This window comes from Labrus bergylta, chromosome 6, assembly GCF_963930695.1.
Source record: "Labrus bergylta chromosome 6, fLabBer1.1, whole genome shotgun sequence".
NCBI lineage: Eukaryota > Metazoa > Chordata > Actinopteri > Labriformes > Labridae > Labrus > Labrus bergylta.
Genome location: NC_089200.1, coordinates 7824004 through 7830240, shown reverse-complemented (window position 1 = coordinate 7830240; position 6237 = coordinate 7824004).

Below are 6237 nucleotides of genomic sequence, written 5' to 3'. Positions count from 1 at the left end.
TGTGACTAACTGTTCTCCACTTGTGGTTTCAATACTCCATAGATCCAGAGTCAAAATATCAATGATATTGCCTTACCCTCATTACACACCACAATGACTCATCAGGTCGTTGACTTAGCTCACTGCCTGTTATGTGTTCCCACAATCCCCCCCCTGGGGATTGAAGTGACCAGGTAAAGACCTTCATCACCTGAGCTGCAGATTAGAAATGTGTTTGCATCCAAAGTATGAAAAAAAAATGCAAATCAAGCTGAATTGAATGCTGATGTAAAAGTACCTTCAAATGAAGACCGCAAGTCAAACATTTATTTTTGTGTTTAAAAAAAAAAAAACGGGTCGATGTTTCCCCTCTTCACTAAGGGACCTTTGTATGAGGGGGCAGAAGATAGTCGCTCATGACTAGCAAACAGTTTTGCAGGGGTAAACTGATTTCGCAGCGTGATGCTGGAACCCAATTTGCCGGTTTGACGGTATTCCACAGTATGAAAGTTCACCGTCATCATATTGTGCACATTCACTAATCTACAGTATGTGTAATGTTGAAATCTGCTGTAGAAAAAAAACATAGGTAACTTTAAATCAAGGTCACAGTATTTACCATTAACTAGCTGCTTATTAGCATGCTAATTAGTAGCATACTCAATACCTTCCAATTACTACTTATTGATGAAGTTAAGGTCTTAATATCCTTTGCTCACTTCTACCTTATAAGGGCCGTACTAAGCTAAGCATATTCATGTACAACAACATCCCACTTACTCTCAATAAGCAGTAAGTATGAAGGTATTGAGGGCAAACTCTTAGTTAATGGCCTATTAGCTTTAGACTATATGGTCATAGAGTAAGGTACTAATAAGGGCTCAATAATGACTAATAAGCAGCCAGTATGCTACTAATAAGCATGCTAGCAAGCTAGTTAATGGTGAACATTGTGACCCTAATTTAAAGTTTCCAAAGCATAATTTGATAATGATAATCACTGATGTTTGTTGGTCCATAAAAATCTTCTGCTCATTGTAGCTAGGCTTTTCTCATACTCGGTCAATATGGCATATGAAAACGGACATGATTTGACGTGCTGTTAACTTTCAACATTCTGGGACTCAAAATGACCACAAAACTCTTTAAGCGCTAAAGAGAATGATGAAGCTCAAGGCCGGACAGCATCCGGCAGAGAAGCTCTTGTTGGCTGCCTCGACACTCTCTGCTCGAGTGATGACCGTCAGTGACACTTCAACGTGATCTGTGTGCCTTGTACTTGGACTTGAAAATAAATTTGGATATCTAACAGACTTTAGAATAACATTATCAATGGGCTAACTGTTCAATGATTGGTCGGCCATTGGCATTAATGACCGTTTAAATTGCGTTCTGAGTCTGGTTTTACACCATAAAAATCTAATATTCCTGGATAAATAAAGGTTAAATAAAAATGTGTATATCAATATTTATTATTGGAACCCTGGTGGCAAATACACAAACTATTCATGATAGACTAATGGGGGATGATCAAATGTAAAGTAAAGATAGTATAATAGAGCATTCAAATCAGCTGCTGACTCAATTCTGTCAGTCAAAGTTCAATAACTTTGACAAAAATGAGCTATAAGACACCTTTTGGTCATACCAGACCTGCCTAGGCAGTATAGCAGGAACACACATAAGTGTATTTATCTTGTTAGGGGTGCTTTTTACTTTAATTGCATATTCACACTTTAAAAACTGCAGATTTTGTATTCCAGCTTATTTTCTGCATTAGACTGCAGATATAGCCTCCCTTACTCTACCAGCCCTTTCCCCAATCACCTCCACCCTCCACAGTAAATCCTCAAGGACATTTATACGCTGAGAGCAGATCCTGGTATCCCAAATTCTCCTCCTACGGCTTCCTCCCTTGCCACTCTTCCTTCCCCTCTCTGCCTTCTCCCTGCCCTGTCATCTCCTTTCCCGCCTTGCGCTGTGATAGTTGAAACTACTGCTTTCCTCAAAGTGTGAGTGCAGCGTTAAGAAGCCCTTACGAGCGTCCTTTTAAGGTTAACAAAAGTTTCAGTAAGCATTCTAAAGAAGTCACTCTTGTCGAGCAAATCAGGCTTGGGGCGGGCATAAATCCTCTGGGTATAGTCACGGCATTACCCGCAGCGTCTGTATGTGCTGATGACTACAAAATTGAAAAAGAGAGGCTCTAATAATTCTGAGGCAAGTTTCCCTCAGCAGTGGGTATTGATTATTTGTGTGTGGTGAGAGATTTGGAAAATTCAATTAAAGGAGTTGTGCAAAGGATTCATAAATTCAGCCCCTCAGACCCGTATCCAGACGTGGTTATGTTCTAAATCAATGCTGCACCTCACAATATATTTTCTTAGGAACATAAAAATAAATAACATTTAAACAGTTCTGCTTACTACAGAAACAAATTTTATTTTCCACAAAGCATTTTTAGTAAGAGCCAAGCACTGACTTGTGCACATCTTCGGGGTGCTAACGTATTTTTATTGCACTTTTTCCCATAAGAAAATCCCATATAATGTGAATTTTGAGATGACAAAATGAGAGGAAAGGGGACGCCTCAGCAGAGTAAAAATTGATCAGGCCATAGATGGTGGGGCCCACGTTGGTGAAGATTTGTATGTCAGCAGTAATGGGCTGTATTAAAAAGAAGATTCCTTAAGATGTCATAAAAGTGATGGGGCTGTGTCGCCGGTCCACCCAGGCAGCGCTCACACTACTGCCACATCAATCCTAGCAGTCCTCACAGACAGATGCCACCTACCCACCGGGAGTTTTATGCCTCCTGATTGAACACACGCTTGTAATTAAAGGGGGGAGTTGTATATTAGGCTGTTTTGGTCCAAGTGAGGACGGTGGCCTTCGATCGACAGCGCAGGTTGCAGAGTATGCATTCCTTTAAGACATGATTTCTGAATGTCATTGCATTTCATCTCAGGGTGCAGAAAGTACACCCATGTGTGTGTGTTGTTGTTGTTGTTGTTTTTTTATATTCACATATTGAGAATAAAAAAAAGTAGATGTTTAAACCAAATCTAGCTGAGGGCTGAAGCTAAATGTGTTTTGATGTGCGAGTGAATGTCATTGCATTTCATTTCAGGATTAGAAAATACACTTAATTGTGTCTTTATAATGTTTTTTTGTTTTGTTTTTTTTAAGATTTATTTTTGGGCTTTTTGTGCCTTTAATGGAGAGATGGGACAGTGGACAGAGCTGGAAATCAGGGAGAGAGAGAGAGAGTGGGGAATGACATGCAGGAAAGGAGACACAGGCTGGATTCGAACCTCCATACATGGGGCGCACGCTCTAACCACAGCGCCCCATGTTTTTATGATGTTAACATAAAAAGGAAACAATCAGTTATGTAAACATGAGGTTTAATCATTTATAAGAATCATCAAAGGAGAAGATTTTGGATTAGTCACAACCAAGCGGCAACCTCCGGTCTTGAAAAATTAAGCCAATGCGAAGGCGCAAAATCCTGCGGTTCGTCAAGTGTTCGCTTGAGGCTGGCTCCAAGACAACCAGAAGTCAAATAAGCACATGACAGGCAAAAAAGACAGTAACCTCGATGTGGGCAATTAGTGAAAGTTATCTGTGCGTGCCTGCCTTTTGTTAGAAGTTCTCTGAAGTCACAGACTACACAGTCTAATTACCCGACGGACACAGATCATGAGTAACTTCAAGGTTTATCATTTCTTTTTCAGGGATTTGAGATCAGGTCCCTCATGTGCATCATGGACTGAGACACGATAACAATTTTGAATATGAAATGACAGAAAAATGTTGGTTTTTGAACAGGATTGTTTTTGTTTATTAAAAACCTCCTGATACCTCTTTCCTCTGTGAACGTTGAAACTTGACAGTGACTGTGCTGTGTGTAATATCAGCGGGTGCCAGTGGGGTTACAATCATGTTTTCCTCTCTCATATTCCCCTGGTTTTTTGTTAGCGAGGCGTCTCTGCTGTTGACAGCTAATGGAATTGCACTTCACCTCTTGTGCGTACGATCCCGCCGAGATCAGGCAGGAGATGAATGTGGAAGCCGTGCTGTCAGCTGTGAGGCTGAGATGTCTCACAAGCCGTCATTCATTTGCGGGAGAAGTGTCTGAAACTGCGGGAGCGAATCCCCTGACATGTCAGAACCCCTGTCTTCCTGCAGCCCGAGCCTCTGCCTGGCACCTGACAAATGTTGATTCTACATTAACCACAATGCTGCAACGCTGTACAAATAATGTTCTTTCAGATGGCAACCCTCATCCCCTAAAACTATGCAATCCTCCCCACCTGTGCAGTTTAACACCTTATGAAAAGTAAAGGTTGGGGGGGTGGTGGGGAGGGGGATGACTGTCTCACACAACACAGTAGTCTCTTTATTTGGCAGTGCCTGGGAAGGCCGAGGCCTCTCGCTGCCCGAGCCGACCTACGCAACAGCTGGTGTTCACAGCAACATTTCCTATTTCTGCCTAAGGTGGATCGTGTAACTCTCACTTTATCACCCTTAGAGGCCACATGAAGGACAAAGCCAGCGCGCCCATAAACAAAACTAATGTTTTGATACTGGCCCCTTAAGAGTTTGAAAGAAGGACCCGGGGTGCTTTTAATGCCCCCTTACCACCGCGGAGCCATCGAATAATCTCATACTGATGTTTTTCTCCACAGGATCTAAATCTGCTGGCTCATTTTCTTATTTCTGGAAATAACCTGTCTCAGCCATCTTGGACCCCTTGGGAATATTCTTTCTATCTTTCATAACAGAGGTTTTTTTTTATGCCTTTATGAGAGAGACAGCATCAGATATCAGAGAGAGAGAGAGAGAAGACATGCAGCAAAGGAGCCACGAGTCAGATTTGAACCCGTTCTGCTCACTTTGTGGACGGTAGCCTCTGTACATGGGGGTGCGTGAACTAACCGCTCGGCCACCAGCGCCCCTGAGGTGTAATATTTAGAGCCACAAAAAGCAGGGATATTTATTGTGGATAACAAGTCAGACAGGAGCCTTTTGTTCACTGTGGATTTAAAACAAACAAGGCTCACTTCTGGCATTTAGCTCCTTTTTTAAAACTCCTCTCTCATGAACTGGATACTCCATTATCAGTCTGAAAACGCTTAAATAGACGACATCGATACTAGCATACATCTTCAAACAGAGCAGTGTAAACAGAGCAGGAGTATGACATCATATCCTTGCCTGTTAACTGTTTGTAATTGATAGGTTTCTATGAATTGACTAATAATATGTTGACAAAATTTCGGTGCACATTAATTCCCTTTTGAGTTAATCGATCACCTCAAGTTGATAAAATGAATGTCTGATTCTTGATTCCCAAGAGGCTTTAAATCACCAATTTTGCCCAATTTTGACATTACAATTTTTATTTTATTTTTTCAATCAGAGAGATATAAAAACAAAAATCCTCACATGTAATGAGTAATAGCAAGATACGGATCGGTTCAACATCTGTATGGCCCATATTGACTCCGTTGACAGACATCGGCACATCTGCAAATAATGTGGCATGAAGCGATGTCAGTAGCCGATGTTTATTTGTTGTTTTCTAACTCTGACTTGTTTTCATCGTCAAACACGAGAGACGTCGGTGGCATTGTGGGAGTCTTACACCAAGAGAAGTCATTCGACAAACATTAAAAGCTAAGTTGTTATTTCAAACATCTGTATTGGCATCGGCCCTGATTTTCCCAATCTGTGCATCTCTCTAAATTATCGATCGATTATGAAGCATTTGTAGCCTTAGCTTATTTGCATGCTTGCCCTTGATGGAAAAGGAAATTGCAAACCATTCGATTTTCTTTCTCACCCAGTGGACTCGTCAAATTACTGAAAATGAAATGCAAAACAATATTCAACTAATCTTTTCTTTTTAACACTTCTCTTATGCTGAACTAGTACTTGAACTGTATTAAAGTATAACTAACTAACGAACTGTAATCAATTAATTTGCTTTACACATTTCGGTCTTCATACTATCTTTCTGGATTGACCCGACTTTACATAAACATGTGAAATAGAAGGGCAAACCAGCGTCTTTCACGCCGCCTCTAATTGCCCCCTCGTGTTCACCCCCCATTGTAGTAACAGTTAACTCAGATCTCAGGCTCCTATTTGTCCCTCTGGCCCATTATTGGCTACCGGCCTGGAGCCTCAGATGCACAGGCAACCCTCGCTGACCTGATAACATTTATAGTTGTAATGGATTTTTTTATGCCCGTC